We start from the raw sequence: 20,168 nt of genomic DNA, 5'->3' as shown, positions 1-20,168 counted from the left end.
AAATACAGTCCTGGCTCCTAAGCCATACACAATGAGTAGAAGAGGAGGAAATCACTCCTAAGGCTATGTAAGAGAAGATGATACATGCTCTAACGTGGGAAAGAAAGTGTAATTGATGGGTGAAGGGATAGTACTTGCTTTAACAGGTGTCTTGAAGGGTGAAGATAACTGGAATACGTGGAAAAGGATGTTTGTGTGGCAGGTAGACATATTCTAGGATGAGAGTGACAGTAGGAACAAAGGCATGGAGGCAAGGTTTTCACAGCAAATAGTGGCCAAGAACTTTGGGAGAAAAAAGTGCATGTTGGAAAATAATGAAAAAGAAAGTTGGCAAAGTAGGCCTGGGCTAACATGTATATAAGCCCTGAATAATAAGCTGAAGATTTTTGACGTAATTTTATATCTGATGAAGAGGCACCGACTAGCAATTTTTGAGGAATGAAGAGATATTGAGAAGGAATCCTGAGTAAAAAGTTCAGGATAGGCAATATATGAAACAGAGCTTTATAGGCACTATATAGTAATATTTAAGTGATCAGGGTATGTGTGTCACTGAATAGCATTCAGTTATGAAGTTCATTTGAGGACTATATTTATTCCAAGTATCTATTGCAGTGCAACAAGCCACCCTGAAATTTAGTGTTTTAAAACAACCATTTTATTATGCTTATGGTTTGTGTAAGTCAAGAGTTTGAACAGAATACATCAAGAATGGCCTTTCTCCACGATGTCTGGAACCTCAGCTGAGGAGAGTCAAATATCTGGGGACTGGAATTATTTGGAGCAGGGGTCACCAACCCCTGGGCCACAGACTGGTACTGGCTGCTCTCCATCACTTGTATTACCGCCTGAGCTCCGCTTCCTGTCAGATCAGTGGCGGCATTAGATTCCTATAAGAGGCGAACCCTATTGTGAACTGTGAGTGCAAGGGATCTAGGTTGCACGCTCCTTTTAAAAATCTAATGCCTGATAATCTATCACTGTCTCCCATCACCCTCAGATGGGATCGCCCAGTTGCAGGAAAACAAACTCAGGGCTCCCACTGATTCTACATTATGGTGAGTTGCATAATTATTTCATTATATATTACAATGTAATAATAATAGAAATAAAGTACACAATAAATGTATGTGCTTGAATCATCCTGAAACCATCCTCTCACAACCTGGTCCATGGAAAAATTGTCTTTCGTGAAACTGGTCCCTGGTGCCCTATGTCTGAGACCTGGAATGGAAGGATGGGAAGCCTGGACACAGCTGTGATTCTTGGCTACCTTCATCCGGCCTCCCTATGTAACTTAGGCTTCTCTCAACACAGCTACGTTGAGGTAGTCACACTTCTTACTTGCAACAAGACCAGTGTTCCCGTAAACAAAACAAAACCTGGATGAACTTTTATCACCTGGCTTTGGAAGTCACATGGTGTCACTCTCACTGTTCAATATTGATTGAAGCAGACAAGCCAATTTAGACTCAAGGGGAGGAGACAAAGACCTCACCCTCAATAGGATCAATATCATGAAATTTGTGGACATGTTTAAAAACCTTCACATGTTTCACTAAGGTCGCTGAATATATACAAAGTTTTTAGTAAAACATATGCTAATTCACCACCTATTTTTTCACGTGAAAGTCATGGGAATGAATGTAAGGATTTCCTTTGGACTTTAGTTTCTATTTTCTGATGAATTTTTCCCCAATATCCTCCTAGAGGTGAAGAGAAAAATATAGTGGCCTGCAAAATCAAGTATCCCTATTCTTAAAGATTCATATAATAATTTCATTTTGGAGTAATAATGCTTTTCATAGCAGTTGAGAAACTAATAGCTAACACTTAAGTAATGACTTGTTCAAAATCGTGTATCAATGATTTATATTCATTACAGATTGAAAGCTCACATCTTTAAAATGTACATACTCTTACCATCTGTTTTAGAAATAAGCAGGGTGATAAAGCTAAGAGATGTACCCTTTGAACTAAAGTCAGAGCCATACTCACAGGGCATGTGAGAGTTCCTGAGAGAGGCATCTAACCCAATCTAAAAAAATAAGAAGTTTCCTGTAGGAAATGGCATATAACCTTGGTCTTAAAGAAGTAGTATCCATTTAGCCAGCAGAGTAAAAAATTATAGTTTGAGTATAAAATAAAGAAGTGGTGAGAGATGTTGCTAGAGAGATGGGCAGGACTTAGACTGTGGAACTTACTTGTCATTTTATAGGTATTGATTTTATCTTCTTATTGATGGATTCAGTGCCCAGACATGGTAGTTTGTTTTGGACGGTCCTAGTTTACACCTGTTGTTCTGGAATAATCACTAAGTGTGCCCCTTTCACTTGCAAAATGTTCTGGTTTAGCGTGGGACTAGGAAAATAATATGGTCCTTTTACTAATGTGTGCCAACAATAGTCTTTAAAAAGAAAAAAAAAAAAGACATCTTTGATTTGTGATTTAGAGAGATGATTTTCAAGGCCCTAGAAAGAGTAAAATTCATTGAGAAGTTCTTAGGAGTGGTTGCAAATACCTATGGGACTAATTTAGAAATGTTTAATTGTAGTACAAATAAGGAGAGAAGAGTGCAGATTGGTGATATCTAGCCACACTTGTTGATTGGCTAGATGTAAGAAATGAAGAAGGAAGGGCCGGGCGCGGTGGCTCACGCCTGTAATCCCAGCACTTTGGGAGGCCGAGGCGGGCGGGTCACGAGGTCAGCAGATTGAGATCATCCTGGCTCACACGGTGAAACCACGTCTCTACTAAAAATACAAAAATTTTCCGGGCGTGATTGCAGGCGCCTGTAGTCCCACCTACTCAGAAGGCTGAGGCGGGAGAATGGCGTGAACCCGCGAGGCGGAGCTTATAGTGAGCCGAGATGGTGCCACTGCACTCCAGCCTGGGAGACTGGGAGAGACTCCGTCTCAAAACAAAAAAAAAAAAAAAAAAAGAAAAAGAGAAAAGAAATGAAGGAGAAGGCTGGGTGTGGTGGTTCAAGCCTGTAATCCCAGCACTTTAGGAGGCAGGAGAATTGCTTGGAGCCCAGGAATTTCAGACCAGCCTGAGCAAATAGGCAGATCCTGTGTCTACACACCAAAAAAAAAAAAAAAAACTTTTTTTAAAAAGTGCTGAGTGTGGGCATGGTGGTGCACACGTGTGGTCCTAGCTGCCTTGGAGGCTGAGATGGGAGGATCACTTGAGCTCAGTCTCAGTCAAAGCAGCTGTGAGCCATGGTTGTTCCACTGCGCTGCAGCCTGGGTGACAGAGAAATACCCTCTTCTCCACCTCTGCAAAAAAAGAAAAAGAAAAAGAAAAAAAGGCTATGGAAGAAAGAAAAGAAATAGAAAGAGAGGAAGCTGGGACACCTATGTTCTAGATATTAAACCTAGGTGATCCTCTAGTTGTTGGGTCTGAAACTGAGGTAGAGAACACTTTTCCTCTCAGCTGTTTTGGGTTTATTATTAGGGCTGGGTGTGGAGTGATGAAATTGATCTTAAAAGACATATATTTATATGAATATAATGATTCTTTGTGCAAAAATGTTGATCATAGACCAATGGCCTTCAAACTTTTCTGGATTTTAAATAAAAATTAATGGTAAAAATAAAATAGAGCAAGCAGAAAAATGCTTAATAGGATACAAACAAAAGCTGCTTTCTTTTTTCCTGTCGCCGGCTCTGACCCAAAATATCCAAGCTTTCTCAGTAATGTTCAAGGTGTTCACAAATAGTCTCATTAAAAATGCCCAGTTTATATCATTATTTCATGGTGTTAATGTCTCATCCAATTTAAACCTTCTCCACACTAGGTTGGGCCCAGCCGAAATCGGGGTGAGCTTTTGCTGTGAGAATAGGAATAAGAAGGAGGACCTGGGGGAGGCAAAGAGAGGGAGGTACACAGTTACCTTTTCTACCCTGTCCCCAACTCCCTCTTCCCATCTTAGCCTACTCACTGTGCTGCTTTTTGGTGCTCTAGGAATGGGCAGAAGAGCAAGGGGAAATTCTGGTAAAAAGGGTCTTTCAGTGAGAGAGTTGTAGCTTTTATCAGTGCTCTCTAGGTGAACTGTAATTCTCTTTTTTCTTTTCTTTTTTTTTTTGAGATGGAGTTTCACTCTTGTTGCCCAGGCTGGAGTGCAATGGCGTGATCTTGGCTCACTGCAACTTCCACCTCCCAGGTTCAGGTGATTCTCCTGCCTCAGCCTCCCAAGTAGCTGGGATTACAGGCGTGAGCCACCGCACTTGGCTTTTTTTTTTTTTTTTTTTTTTTTTTTTTTTTTTTTTTTTTTGTATTTTTAGTAGAGACTTGTGTTTCTCTATGTTGGTCAGGCTGGTCTTGAACTCCCGACCTCAGGTGATCCACCCGCCTGGGCCTCCCAAAGTGCTGGGATTACAGGCAGGAGCCACGAAGCCGGACCTGAGCTGTAATTCTACATTACTGTTCTTTTGTCTTTTGGAGCACTTTTGCAGGTTTCCTGGAGCTTCCTCCCGCTAGTGCTCTGTGAATGCAGTTTGCTGATACAGGCAGCGCTCTCTTGGGCTGTCTACTTCCACTTTCCTCAGTGCCTGCTGTCCTGTCTTCTTCACCTTATATGAAGCCCATGTGGTTTAGTAAAGTCTTAACTCAAGGCTCCCCAGCAAAAGCCAGAGGGAAAGAAAAACTCACATCTGGGCTGTCATGGTGGCAATTGTGACTCATTCCTAATCCAGGATGCTCTCTTCACTCTCCCAGCACAGGCCACTCTTGCCATCTATGTCTCTTAAACTTTTTTTTTTTTTTTTTGAGTCAGAGTCTCGCTCTGTCGCCCAGGCTGGAGTGCAGTGGCGCGATTTCGGCTCACTGCAAGCTCTGCCTCTCAGGTTCACACTATTCTCCTGCCTCAGCCTCCTGAGTAGCTGGGACTACAGGCGACCGCCACCACCCCCGGCTAATTTTTTGTATTTTTAGTAGAGATGGGGTTTCATTGTGTTAGCCAGCATGGTCTCGATCTCCTGACCTTGTGACCCACCCACCTCGGCCTCCCAAAGTGCTGGGATTACAGGCGTGAGCTACCGTGCCCGGCCCTCTTTTTTTTTTTTTTTTTTTTTTGAGACGGAGTCTCGCTCTGTCGCCCAGGCTGGAGTGCAGTGGCGCGATCTCGGCTCACTGCAAGCTCCGCCTCCCGGGTTCACGCCATTCTCCTGCCTCAGCCTCCCGAGTAGCTGGGACTACAGGCGCCCACAACCGCGCCCGGCTAATTTTTTGTATTTTTAGTAGAGACGGGGTTTCACCGTGGTCTCGATCTCCTGACCTTGTGATCCGCCCGCCTCGGCCTCCCAAAGTGCTGGGATTACAGGCGTGAGCCACCGCGCCCGGCCCCGGCCCTCTTAAACTTTCTTAAAAGAGATGCTTAGAAACCACTGAGTGTATTTCTTTGAAGTACTTCTGGTTGATTGTAGAACACGAAGGAAGGCAGGGAAGACAGCAGTCTTTCACTATTTCTATCCTTAAAGAAATCCTCTCTATAATCTCACTAGTGGATTTCCCAACTCCCTCTCATATACTCCTCACCTGGGTAATGAGCCAATGGTTACTAGTCAGGTTTCACTGTCTCTTGGCCTAGTCTACAAACATATCTGATCTGGAATCTACTTTTTCAGCTTTTTGAGTCTAGGCCTAAAAACTTTTGAGACTGTATTTAATATTTTTACTAACATATTCACTAATGTGTCACCTATTGTAATTCCGTTGTAACTTATTTGCTATGAGAGCTTTCCTGAAGATTCATCGAATACATTCTATGTGTAGCAATAGCTCTTCAGCCTTACTCTGCAATGTCTCTCTCTCTGCCTCTCTCTCTCTCAATTCTGATCAGATAACCTGCTTCATCAGTTATTATCCTTACAGTTTTATTCTCCCGCTTAAAGCTCTTACTTTTCTTCCTTCACTTACTAGGTTAAGGACTTTGGTTGTTGTTGTTAGCTTCCTTTTTTGGATACGTTGTTTCTTTAGTAGCTCCTTCAATTGTTCTTCTTACATCCATTATTGAAATGCTATCCAGCAAATTCATATTTAAGCTAAGAAAGGTTGGAAAAAAATCTGTATTTTATTTATTCAACAGTGTAACAAAAATGGCTTAATTTATTCTAACACATATCTCTTCAAAATTTCAGCAATACTTTCTCTGTGACAACACTATTTACAAACAAAATAATGCATTTTAGGCCAGGTGCAGTGGCTCAAGCCTGTAATCCCAGCACTTTGGGAGGCTGAGGCGGGCGGATCACGAGATCAGGAGATCAAGACCATCCTGGCTATCACAGTGAAACCCCGTTTCTACTAAAAACACAAAAAAATTAGCCAGATGTGGTGGCAGGTACCTGTAGTCCCAGCTACTTGGAAGGCTGAGGCAGGAGAATGGCATGAACCTGGAATGTGGAGTTTGCAGTGAGCTGCAGCTGGGTACTCCAGCCTGGGTGACGGAGAGAGACTCTGTCTTTAAACAAACAAACAAACAAACAAAAACTTGCTAATTGTGATGGCTTTATTTTAATATTATTACTCATATCTTAAGGCAAAATAAACACATAAAGGAAATTTCATCTGTATTTCAAATGATCTCTTTCACCAATTCTTATTAAATCTGATAAGATGGTTTTTAACCCAGTATTGTGGTTAAGAACACTTTTATACTTAAAGAAGAACAGACAAAGTGTCAGATTGACTATTCTCTTGTTTTCTAACTGGGCTTTCATAATTAATGTTATCTTGAGTTTAAGGATATAGATAATAATAGTTTTTAAACCACATCATCAGTTTACGGTAGTTGGTTTGTTTAAACGTTAGACCATTCATTATCTGTATAAATCCACCTAGCATAGTTCACATAAACTTCTGCGTTTCCATACGCTAAAAGTGAGGGGAAAAAATGAAGGTATCGCTTGACCACTCCGTCCTGTGAAACTCTCACACTTCCTTCTCGCATGATGGTCTGCCTTGTGGACCCTATGAGGGACCAGAGTCATTCTGTATCTTCAATATCAGTAAAGTCTTTTTCCTTATTTTGGGATTATATTCTTTTATATTTTCTTTGTGCTCACCACACATTTGCACATTCCCTGATGTACACACATCCCACATTTAAGGGTTCTGTTCTGGACCAAACTGCATCCAGAGATGGGGAATTCACCTCCGAAGAAAAGAATTATTCTAACAAATTTGCAAGCTCTAACTACTACTAATTCCGTCCTCATATTAATCCAACATCTATTTACTATTTTTATTTTTTATTTTTTTTTTTTTTGAGACGGAGTCTTGCTCTGTTGCCAGGCTGGAGTTCAGTGTCGCAATCTCGGCTCATTGCAACCTCTGCCTCCTGGGTTCAAGCGATTCTCCTGCCTCAGACTCCCGAGTAGCTGAGACTACAAGCATGAGCCACCATGCTCAGCTAATTTTTGTATCTTTAGTAGAGATGAGGTTTCACCATGTTGGCCAGGATGGTCTCGATTTCTCGACCTCATGATCCACCCACCTCAGCCTCCCAAAGTGCTGGGATTACAGGCATAAGCCACCACGCCCAGCCTATTTACTCAATTATTCACCCGCTGGTCCTAGGTTACCCAAAGATGGTAGACAAGGAAGAAGAGCCCCTTAAATATTTGATTTTTCATTTTCTAATGCAGATCATTTGGGTTGCCAAATGATTTATATGGTCAACACAATTGTAAGCCTCAATGAAACAGAGATTGGTTTCAAGTATTTCCTAAATCATGATCTAATTAGACAAATAGAGTTCAAATACTGTGCTACTATCAAATCACAATTTGTTGACAAAATCTGTCGCATCACCAAATTTACTCATAGAGAAATTTCATAATTCTCCAGGGCATTTCTTCTGAACTGACTCACAGATATTCTGAAACTTACATCTCTTTGGCTGTTTTGATTCAGTTGGAAAGAACTCACTTATTCCCTGTACAGACAGTGCTTATACTAAACATTCCTTATTTCCATTACATGAATTGATGCCGTCTTTGAGGTAAAAGTTTGTTCTTGTTCCATTTTAAGTTAAACTGAGATCGGGGAAGAGAATCAGTTGGAGAATTCCATTATGAATACCAGGTAAAAGGAAACACCTCAACTTACACCATCTAAAAAACTCCCCAAACTGGCCATCGTGTAATAATAGAAACAACCCGTGAAAAACTTGCTACGTCTGGTAGAGTGATTTTAGCCTCTGAACAATACATATGAGAACGGTGAAAAGTACACAGTGGAAAACCCCACACATTCAGCCAGTGGGATCCTAGAGTTAGCATTGTTAGTGATTTTGTCCTTATTAAGAGTTTGTTTGGGTCTGATAGACTTTTCAAAGCACAAAATATTCCTCGTTAATTTTGTCTTTTCTGTCTTAAAGATAAATTCTCAGCACACTGGATTCTCATTGAATGGCCTGAGAGTGAAATCCCCAGTGGGTTTTCAGTAGCCATTGTAAAAACAGGATCTATTTGCATGTTAGCAGCAAGGCTGCATAAATGTTATGATTATACATCTTTTACACCTCACATAAAATTAGAATGACTTTATAAAATTCTCCAAGACTGGACACTTTTAAGAGTGAACGGGTATAGTAATAATGAGAAGGTAGGAAAAGAGGCATAAACTCGAACCATCCTGGGCAAACCTGGAGGTATGCTCGTCCCATGTAAAGTGTGTGACAGCCAGCAATACACAGCCAGTGGGCCCCAGACTTTCTACAAAGTGTTTTCTCCAACTATCTGTGCATCACAGTCCCCTGGACTGCTTGTTAAGTTAACCAGGCCTCAGTTCCTAGATGGTAAGATTATACACATTTTCAAGTTTCTGTGTGATTCTGATCACAACGTTATTCAACTCAAAACTCGTGTAGGCTACTTCTCTCTGAAGTCCGTCTACACTTGTGGCACACAATGGACTTGTCCATATGTGTATTTAACCTATTCACCCTTTATATATATTGAAATTTAAGATGTATCTTTTCACATTTTAACATCTTGAAAATCCAGATATCTCTTACCATTGATGACATCTTAAAATCAGAACATAATTTTCAGTGCCCGTGGGAACTTGGTTTGCTGTTCCTGGAGGCCTGACTGGACAATTGGAGACTATCAATGTTGATGTTTAAGTCAATCAACAGTTTGAGACTCATATGAGGAAAGAATATGATACCTAGTTGTTACCTGATGATTTTTTATTGACACCTGCAGACACAAGTAAGAAAATATAAGCATCAAATTTTGCATAATGGGTGTCAGCAAGTTTGAGAAAAATTTCCTAGAGGCAATACTGCTGTGTTTTTACAAAATATTTCAGTATGTGTCAATTCAGTGGCACAGAATTTTCTGTGGAAAAAACTCAGGCATTGATGCTTCAGAATTGAAGAATGATTCAGAACAACCGGACAAAGGGTGAAGAAGTTTTAAGAATATCTTAGCACAATTATTTACCTTAATCTTTCCTTTTTATGTGAAAGAATGTTAGGATAAGTATCTAAGTCTAAAAGAGCTCTTTAAATTAAAAATAAATTTGAAGTGACAAAAAGTATATGCTTTTGGTTATTTGGCAGATTTTAAAACATTTTCTAGTAGTTCATTAAAATATTTTGTTATAATTGATAATCTCTGAGACTTGATGACGCATGGTATGTCACTACTGAAAAGAAAAAGTTAAATTCTTTGGCAATTTTGCTTGCTATTCCATTTGGTCAACATATGCCCTAGAATGAATATATAACAAGGAACACTGATACCAATTAATTTCAATTCCTCTGCACTGCTCGTAATAGAACATCTCCCCACAAAGTATGTGAATGCAGTGTTAAGTATTTTTTAAAACATGTTCCTTTAAAATGAACAAAGTAATTATCTGAAGCTCTAGCTAGAGTGTTCTATGTTAGAAAAAAAAATAGCTGGGTGATTCAATGAATTTGTAAGGGCAGTTTTGAGTCTGCACAATAACTAGAACAAGCTGGTGCCTGTTTTTAAGATGATCTCCACAGCACAACCATGCAACCACAAGCACACAAAAGAAATAACAGCACTCCCTGTCAGATTTGGTAGGATGTTTGCAAAGTTGTTAACTACCGAAAGCAGCCAGGAAGAAAAGATCTGGGCCTGCATAGGTAGGAGTTTTGAACTGTGCCCCCTTCTTCCACAACTTTTCTTTCTAGTTGTGTTTCTTTTCAGCCTGTACAGGGAAGCCCAGCTGCCAACAGACAGCAGGCTGAACGGTAGCCAGCTGCTTTATAACTGTGTTAGCCAGAAGCCCTCATGAGAAATATTTTTCCTGGAAAATAAATTATAACATGTCTAAGTGGTGCCTGACAAAGCTAAACAGGAGGCATGCTGCTCTATTGCAAATTCATCTGCAGTCTCTGGGTAGAGAGACAAATAAAAGCACTTCATCAAAATCAGTCACAGAAACCCAGGAATACCCATAGGAGACCACTAAACTCTAAATACCAATCAATTTCTCCAACTTTTTTTGTCAAACTTGCAAGTCCTTTTAAGCAGTGTCTTCTTGAACTGCCAGGCAGCAGCTGGCTGGTATGGAGGGAGATCAGAAGGAGTACAGTTTGGGGGCCTTCTATGACACAGCGGTTTATCTACCTAAGGACACTTATTGCTGAAGGGCTTATTCGGCCTTAGAGCATCAATTAAGGTTAATGCTAAAAGCCTGCTCTTACTTCTTTATATTCACAATGTCTCTGCTTAAAGAAGTTTACCTAAATATACCAGGAAACAATATAAAGTGTATTAGGAAGCTACCCCTGTCTGATCACAAGTAAAACACTGCAGCTCTGAAAGTAACTCAGTACATAACCTGTACTTAGATCGTTTTAAAAATATTTAACTTAACGTGTAACTCAAGTTTAACTGAACATGGCATCTGCACTTAGTGTTTGATATTTGATTATTTGCTCGTCCCTGACAACCACAACCATAATTTCATTGGGGCAAAGTATTAATGCTAATACCTTAGCTAGTCCATATTGACCTTGATATAATTACTATTTATGATGCACCTATTATTATTATTATTATTTTTTTTTTTTTGAAACAATGTCTGGCTTTTTTGCCCAGGGTGGAGTGCAATAGCGCAATCTCCTCTTACTGCAACCTCCGCCTTGCGGGTTCAATCGATTCTGCCTCAGCCTCCCGAGTAGCTGGGATCACAGTCATGTGCCACCATGCCTGGCTAATTTTTGTATTTTTAGTAGGGATGGGGTTTCGTCATGTTGGCCAAGCTGGTCTCAAATTCCTGACCTCAGGTGATCCACCAGCCTCGGCCTCCCGAAGTGCTGAGATTTAATATTGCAGAAATGCATGATAATCTCCACCCTTGGAGAATTCATGATTTTATTCAGGAATCTGATAGTCATAAAGGATGGCTTTGCTCCAGGCTATACCATTGACTAGTTGTGTGACTGTGGGAAAGTCACTTAATTCTTATTTTTAAGGTGAGTTTGGCATGAGAGTTACATAAAAAGAAAGTCATTATGGTCAATATACTGGAAGAGTAAAAGAATGGAAGAAGGAAAGACAAACTTGGAGCCATCAAAATATAAAAAGCATGAGTCAAGGTGAGATTAAGGATGGAGAAAAATGGGTGGATTTATTATGTTTTTTTGAGAAAGGCTCAAATGTTCTTCCAATACCTCACTTGCCAGGCTACGGATGTCCTACTAAAATTACATTGACTCTGTGGAGCTAGTGAGGTTATCAGTTGAAGGACTGAAATATATACACCTCTTTTGTAGCCAGGTGTGTGACCTTCAAATATCATTTAATCTCACCAGAGACTGGTGTTCTTTATAATGACATAGAGGTAATATTCCTGTGACCCATCTCTCTCTTAAGAATATACAGTAGTGGGCTGGTACGGTGGCTCCTGCCTGTAATCCCAGCACTTTGGGAGGCCGAGGCGGGTGGATCACGAGGTCAGGAGATCGAGACCATCCTGGCTAACACGGTGAAACCCCGTCTCTACTAAAAATACAAAAAATTAGTTGGACGTGGTGGCAGGCGCCTGTAGTCCCGGCTACTTGGGAGACTGAGGCAAGAGAATGGCATGAACCCGGGAGGCAGAGCTTGTAGTGAGTCGAGATCGCGCCACTGCACTCTAGCCTGAGCAACAGAGTGACACTTCATCTCAAAAAAAAAAAAAAGAATATACAAATAAGGCCAAGTGCGGTGGGTCACGCCTGTAATCCTAGCACTTTGGGAGCACTTTGAGAGGCCAAGGCGGGCAGATCCTTGAGGTCAGGACTTCAAGACCAGCCTGGCCAATATGGTGAAACCCTATCTCTACTAAAAAATACAAAAATTAGCTGGACGTGGTGGTAGCTGACTGTAATCTGAGCTACTTGGGAGGCTGAGGCAGGAGACTCGCTTGAACCCAGGAGGTGGAGGTTGCAGTGAGCCAAAATTATGCCACTGCACTCCAGCCTGGGCAACAGAGTGAGATGCCATCTCAAATATATATATAGATAGATAGATATAAATCTCTCTCTCTATATATATATATTAGGTGTAAAAATGGTTGGAAAGAAAAATTGCTATTTTGGATGTACAAGGCAATGTTATTATTTGCTAAAAGGTTTTAGGTGCTAAGGATTCAGGTAAATGGTCCACTTAGCATTTACATATTTTCCTCTAATAAATAAACCCATGCATAATTTACTTAATAGAAAATTAAAGACACTAAATTAGAAGAGCTAGAAAAATATGACTATTTTCTTAAATGCATCACATTCAAATTAGAAAAATCTAAAGCCCAATATCACAAGGTCAAAGTAATCTTACTCAAGCCTGACTTCAAATTGTCTTAATTTACAAAATAGGTTCATCCATGAGAACCTTTCCAAATGAGGCAATGCTAGAGAAATATCTAGGAAATTGGATATAGTGTTTACATGTTGATAAACTAATTTTGCCTGGATTGTAATGGATTTATTCATTTTTCTTCATAGCAAATAAAAAATAAAAATATATTTTATACTATAAAGTAATGTGGGTGATAAAGGACAAAATATATGTTCTTAATATGTAATATGAACCACTTGGCATAGGCAACATGAAATAGACTTAGGGGTCCCTGTTATATGAGAATAATTAATTAACAACAATAAAAAAAAAACAAAAGTTATTGCAAGCCATGATAAAACATTTTGATTCAAGTTTCATCTTGATAAATAGAGCACAAAATCATGAAAAAGTTGTTTTTTTAAAGATATAAGTCAAAGAAGAAATTGTAGTCTGGTTTTCAGGAGAATGTCTCAATTGCAGATTTCTTAATTAAATGGTTTATTTCTTAGAAAGTAAAAGTTTATAAACTCCATCAATTATTTAACATGTATTTTATGACTCACATAGCTGTCTCATTTTAAAAATTCATCTATTTCTGGTAAGATCAATAGTATACTTCTCTAATATATCTTACTTTGAAAGAGCTCATAGTTAAAACTGACTTAAAAGTAGGAAACCCACTGAAAGTTTTATGATTAAAACAAAGTTTAAAGAAGCTATTTAAAACATGCTTCATAGATGATGGTTCCATGGGTAATCCTCAAACCCACATATTCTTTTCCTTCATGAAATTCGTTTATATGAGTACAAAAATATACTATTGTAAAAGCCCTGGAACTCTAGAAGAATTTCATGAGAATTATGGCATAGAATGGGTTTAACATAGCCAGTTGCTTTATATTAATAAAACTCATATGTTTCATAGATACAGGAATGTTTCCCACTAGCTAAATTTAAAAAAGTGTGGTTTAGATTGATAAGGGTTGAGACCAGAAAATGGAAAGTCATTAGTAACCCTATAGCTTACTCCAAATCTCTGGTGTTTGCTGTCTCTGCTTATTGTTGTTATGTCACCATAGAGTGACTTTCTCTTTTTTGTTTTCTGTTGGATTTGGTTTTGCTTTGTTTTTTATTTTTATTTTTCCCTAATGAGCTTGATTGCTTATTCAGAACAGGAATTTTGCTGCTTTTAGCACCATTAGCCAACTGAATTGAACCCCAATGACCTAACTCAAAAATATCTGAAAAGAAAACTTGGTTACTCCAGTGTGGGTTAAGTATCTATTGCACGTAATTGGTTTTGGCCAGGTAGGTGAGCTTATGTAGTCCAAACCTGTAGATGTAAATGAGAAGAGGGGAAATTTCTTAAAAGCCATAATTGGGCTAGACAGATGTCCTAGAGGTTTTCTACTGCATTGTTAATTCACCAGAACTTATTGTCATGGGATGTCAATATTAAATTGCTGGTGGCTCAGAGTCAGGGCTATTTCCTGGTCTGTTTTAACTTCTCTGTGATAAGTGCATTATGCATATGAAAATGTACACTTCAAAGCATGAAAACCAGTCTTCCCATTTGGGATCACATTTGAAATGTAGCCAATCAACAATCAACTAACGTTAGTTCTTATACATTGACTATGGTTCATATCTGGAGATAATAATCAAATACAGCATTTCAATTAGCAGAATAAACAGGATGAATTTGACTCCTAAATAATTGCAGCAGATCTCTAAATAAGAAATTCTGTAGAGAAAGATTATGTGAGGAAGAAGGGAGAATCTTTAGTTTTTGTTATAGTACATATTTCGAATATCTGCCTAAATTCTTGAGTATAAAGAAATTTAATTAAGTTCTAAATATTTGTAAATCATTTCCCAAGTCCAGAGTATCCATTATAGTTATAGCTAACATTTTTTGAAATTATACCTGTACATGAAGTAAGGTGCTTCCTCTTTCATGGGATTACAGGCACACACCACCACACCCAGCTAATTTTTGTATTTTTAGTAGAGATGGGTTTCACCATGTTGGCCAGGCTAGTCTCGAACTCCTGACCTCAGGTAATCCACCCACCTCGCCTTCCCAAAGTTCTGGGATTACAGGCCTGAACCACCTTGCCTGGCCTTAAATGATTTTTGAGAAACAAATTACTGAGACACTTAAAAAGAAATGAAGTTAAAGTTGTTAACATTAGTTCAGAATAAGCAGGTTCTTTAAGTGGTATACACTGTTTGTTTACTTACAAAGAATGTAAAATACAAATGTTTGTTTTTGATATTTTATATGGATTTCTATTATGCAGGAGCACAGTAAACTAAGAAGTAAAACACCTTATTCAACAACAAGGATGCTGACTCAAAAGCAAAAGTTGAAGCACATTATGAATGAAGGTCAAAAGGGAAAAATCTAAAGCTAACATAAAAGAATGCGACTACATCAAATTGGATAAGGACTAGTATTTTATAGCCAATTAATGAATATTGAAAGGACATCAACCTCATCTCCTCGAAACACATATGAACATAGTTGAGCCAAAGGGTGACATGATGTATATGTTCAGTCTAGAGGCATTTTTGTTAAAATTTTCCAACAGTTGTAATCACGTGTATTCAGTGACTCATATCATTGCTAAATTATCATTTAACCAAATAACCAGAAGTACCTTTTATGTCGTTTATTACATAATCATAATTGGCCAGATTATTCCAAACTCACAAGTTTATGAATGATGACTGTAAAAGAATTTGAATTGGCTGATTATGAAGAACAATGCATCCCTTAATTAATATTTATTTTAATAAAATTCATCACTCCAGGAAGTTTGCCTTAAGCAATAATGTTTTCAAAACATCTTTTATGACATTTCACTTCCTGAATCTGCTTATATTATAAACTTTTGAATAAGTGATTGAAAAAATTTTAGCACAGTATGATGCCATATGATTTTTAGCTCCATGGTAATAATTTTCAAATTGGAGCTAGAAATGATAAGCTTATTTAATAAAGACTTGTATATGTATATTCTTTTACATATCTGTAAAGATGATTCATGAACAACTTAGGGACCAATCATTTCAACCTTCAGTTAAAAGATAAAGAGTAAAACAATATTTCTTTAGCTGTGAATTTAATGTGAATATTTTAACCAATTTGCAGTCTCATCAGATCTAACACTAAGGTAAGATGGCTATAATATTTTTCTTTTACAAATATTATTGGTTGAAGGTTAGGAAAGACTCCCTTCTTCTTGCCAAGTACTACATTAATTAATGAAATTTTTTATTAGGTGTTTGAGTGAATAACAGACTCTCAAGAGATAGACATCCATCAGTATTTTTTAACAAAGTTTTTAAATATTATAGATATTAATGAAAACCAGTCACCATATATCCATTTTTTCCCCCATCTGTGTTAATGAAAATGTTTTGAAATTCCAAATGCTACCGATTTTGGTTTACCGCCACCTGCCATTTTCTTATTAGATGTGGCATTCACTACAAAATTTCCCTACTAATCAAGGTCTGTGGGCATGATCTGGATATTAGATACACAGAACAAAATGACCTGACACACTCTTTATGCCCAAGATAGTTAACAAAATGCTATCTATCTCGCATGTTTCCTCTCTTCTTAGGGGCATTGAGAGGTGGTCTCTTCCTGTATATTATTTTTTTCTTTAGGTTAAAGATCAGATTACCTTTTTTTTTTTTCCTTTTATTTTAAGTACAGGGTTACATGTGCAGGATGTGAAGATTTGTTTCATAGGTAAGTGTGTTACATGGGGGTTTGTTGTACCAATTATTTCATCACCCAGGCATTATCCTAGTATCCATTATTTATTTTTTGTGATCCTATCCCTTCTCCCAACCTCCGTCCTCCAACAGGCCCCAGTGTGTGTTGCTCCCCTCTATGTGTTCATGTGTTCTCATCATTTAGCTTGCGTTTATAAGTGACAACATGTGGTATCTTGTTTTCTGTTCCTGCACTAGTTTGCTAAGAATAATGGCCTCTAGCTCCATCCATGTTTCTGCAAAGGACACAATCTCATTCTTTTTATGGCTGCAGAGTATTCCATGGTGTATTTGTACCACATTTTCTTTATCCGGTCTATCCTTGATGGGCATTTGGGTTGGTTCCAAATCTTTCCTATTGTGAATAGTGCTGCATCGAATATACACGTGCATGTGTCTTTATAATAGAATGATTTATATTTCTCTGGGTATATACCCAGTAATGGGATTGCTGGGTTTAATGGTGTTTCTAACTTTAGGTCTTTGAGGAATCGTCACACTGTCTTGCACAATGGTTGAACCAATTTACATTCCGAACCAACAGTGTAAAAGCATTTCGTTTTCTCTACAACCTCACCAGCATCTATTATTTTTTGACTTTTTGGTAATAGCCATTCTGACTTGTGTGAGATAGTATCTCATTGTCGTTTTGATTTACATTTCTCTAATGATCAGTGATATTGACCTTTTTTTCATATGCTTGTTGGCCGCATGTATGTCTTCTTTTGAGAAGTTTCTGTTCATGTCCTTTGCCCACTTTTTAATGGGGTGTTTTTCTTTTGTAAATTTGTTTACGTTCCTTGGAGATGCTGGATATTAAACCTTTGTCTGAGGCATAGTTTGCAAAATTTTTCTCCCATTCTGTACATTGTCTCTTTTTTCAGTTGATAGTTTCTTTGGCTGTGTAGAAGCTCTTTAGTGTAGTTAGATCACATTTGTCAATTTTTGCTTTTGTTGCAATTGCTTTTGGTGTCTTTGTCATGAAAGCGTTGGCCATGTCTATGTCCTGAATGGTATTCCCTAGGTAGTCTTCCAGGGTTTTTATAGTTTTGGGTTTTACAGTAAAGTCTTTACTCTATCTTGAATTAAAGTGTAAACAAGGGGTCCAGTTACAATTTTCTACATATTGCTAACCAGTTATCCCAGCACCATTTATTGAATAGGGAATCCATTTCCCATTGCTTGTTTTTGTCAGGCTTGCCAAAAATCAGATAGTTGTTAAGTGTACAGTTTTATTTCTGGGTTCTTTATTCTGTTCCATTGATCTAAGTGCTCTGTACCAGTACCATGCTGTTTTGGTTACTGTAGCCCTGTAGTATAGTTTGAAGTTGGATAGTGGGATGCCTCCAATTTCATTCTTTTTGCTTAGAATTGGCTTGGCTATTTGGGCTCTTCTTTGGTTCAATGTGAATTTTAAAGTAGTTTTCTCTATTTCCAAATAAAAATATTACAAGAAACATCAATGCAAAATTTCTCATGATTTAATGTGAGATAGAAAGACTGCATAATATATTATGCTTTAATTTCTTCCTCTTGTTCTGAAATAAATATTAAAATAACCTCTCAGAAATAAGAGGGTCAAAGTCTTGGAGTACTATACTCTTCTAGAGATAATTTATGTATTTTATCCTTTTCAGATAAAGCAAAGAATTTGATATGATAAATGGCCAAGAAATTTCCAAAGTTCATGAGGCAGCATCTTTCACATATATTTAGCAGACGATCAAAAATATAACACAGAAATAATTGAATAGCACTAGCGGAGTAACAAGTTTGGAGATACTAATACAATCATGTGTTGATTAGTGATGGTGATACATTCTAAGAAATGCACCATTAGGCAATTCCGTCATTGTGCAAACATCACAGAGTGTACTTACACAAACCAAGATGATGTAGCCTACTACACATGTAGGTTATATGGTATAGCCTATTGCTCCTTGACTACAAGCCTGTACAGTATGTTAGTGTACCAATACTGTAGGTAGTTATAACACAATGGTGAGTACTTGTGTATCTAAACATATCTAAATATAGAAAAAGTACAGCAAAACTACTGCATAAAAGGTTTTTTAAATGGTACCACCTATATATGTGTGTGCATAATTAGTTACCATGAACTGAACTTGGAGGTCAGAGAGTTGCTCTGGGTGAATGAATCAGTGGGTGAGTTGTGAGTGAGTGTGAAGGCCTAGAACCTCACTATACACTACCATAGATGTTACAAATACTGTAGAGTTAGGCTGCATTAAATTTTTAAAAAACTATTTTCTTTCTTTAATAGTAAATTAACCTTAGCTTACTGGAACCTTTATATTCTATAAACTTATTAATTTATAAAAAACCTTTTAACTCCTTTGTAGGAACACTTAGCTTAAAACACAAACACATTTTAGAGCTGTACAAAAATTTCATCTTTATTCTTTCAGCTTTTTTCTATTTATAACATTTTTTCATTTTTAAAACATTTTTGTGCAAAACTGAGTCACAAACACATACATTAGTTTAACCTACACAGAGTCAGGATCATTCATAACACTGTGTTCCACCTTCATATCTTGTCCCACTGGAAGGTCTTCAGGGGCAATAACACGCATGGAGCTGTCATCTCCTATAACAGTGCCTTCTTCTGGAATACTGCCTGAAGGACCTGCCTGAGGCTGTTTTTCAGGTAACTTTTTTTATAAGTAGAAGAAATACATGCTAAAAATAATGATAAAAACTATATTAGTAAATACATAAATTAGTAACATAGTCATCTATTATCTAGTATTATGTACTATATATAATTGTATAAGCTATACTTTCATATGACTAGCAGCACAGGTTTGTTTACACCAGCATAATCATAAACACATGAGTAATATGTGATGTTTATGATGCTTCTGATGTTAAGATGGCTACCATGTCATGAGGCAATGGGAATTTCTCAGCTCCATTATAATTTTAGGTGGCCATCATCATGTGTGAGGTCCATCATTGACCAAAGTGGGGTTTTTTTGGGTTTTTTTAATTATTGTACTTTAAGTTCTAGGGTACATGTGCATAACGTGCAGGTTTGTTACATATGTATACTTGTGCCATGTTGGTGTGCTGCACCCATCAACTCGTCAGCACCCATCAACTCGTCATTTACATCAGGTATAACTCCCAATGCAATCCCTCCTGCCTCCCCCCTCCCCATAATAGGCCCCAGTGTGTGATGTTCCCCTTCCCGAGTCCAAGTGATCTCATTGTTCAGTTCCCACCTTGAGTGAGAACATGCGGTGTTTGGTTTTCCATTCTTACGATAGTTTGCTGAGAATGATGGTTTCCAGCTGCAACCATGTCCCTACAAAGGACACAAACTCATCCTTTTTTATGGCTGCATAGTATTCCATGGTGTATATGTGCCACATTTTCTTAATCCAGTCTGTCACTGATGGACATTTGGGTTGATTCCAAGTCTTTGCTATAGTGAATAGTGCCGCAATGAACATACGTGTGCATGTGTCTTTATAGCAGCATGATTTATAATCCTTTGGGTATATACCCAGTAATGGGATGGTTGGGTCATATGGT

General features: G+C 38.1%; 1 long non-coding RNA gene across 1 annotated transcript in view; it reads left to right on the top strand.

Moving 5' to 3' along the window:
• The window catches only part of LOC126955946 (uncharacterized), a 695,860-nt gene that overhangs the window by 225,503 nt on the left and 450,189 nt on the right, over nt 1–20,168 (top strand). The window lies entirely within an intron of this gene.

Source organism: Macaca thibetana, chromosome 6 (genome assembly GCF_024542745.1).
Source record: "Macaca thibetana thibetana isolate TM-01 chromosome 6, ASM2454274v1, whole genome shotgun sequence".
In the NCBI taxonomy this organism is placed as follows: domain Eukaryota; kingdom Metazoa; phylum Chordata; class Mammalia; order Primates; family Cercopithecidae; genus Macaca; species Macaca thibetana.
This window is presented reverse-complemented; position numbering and strand designations above follow the sequence as displayed.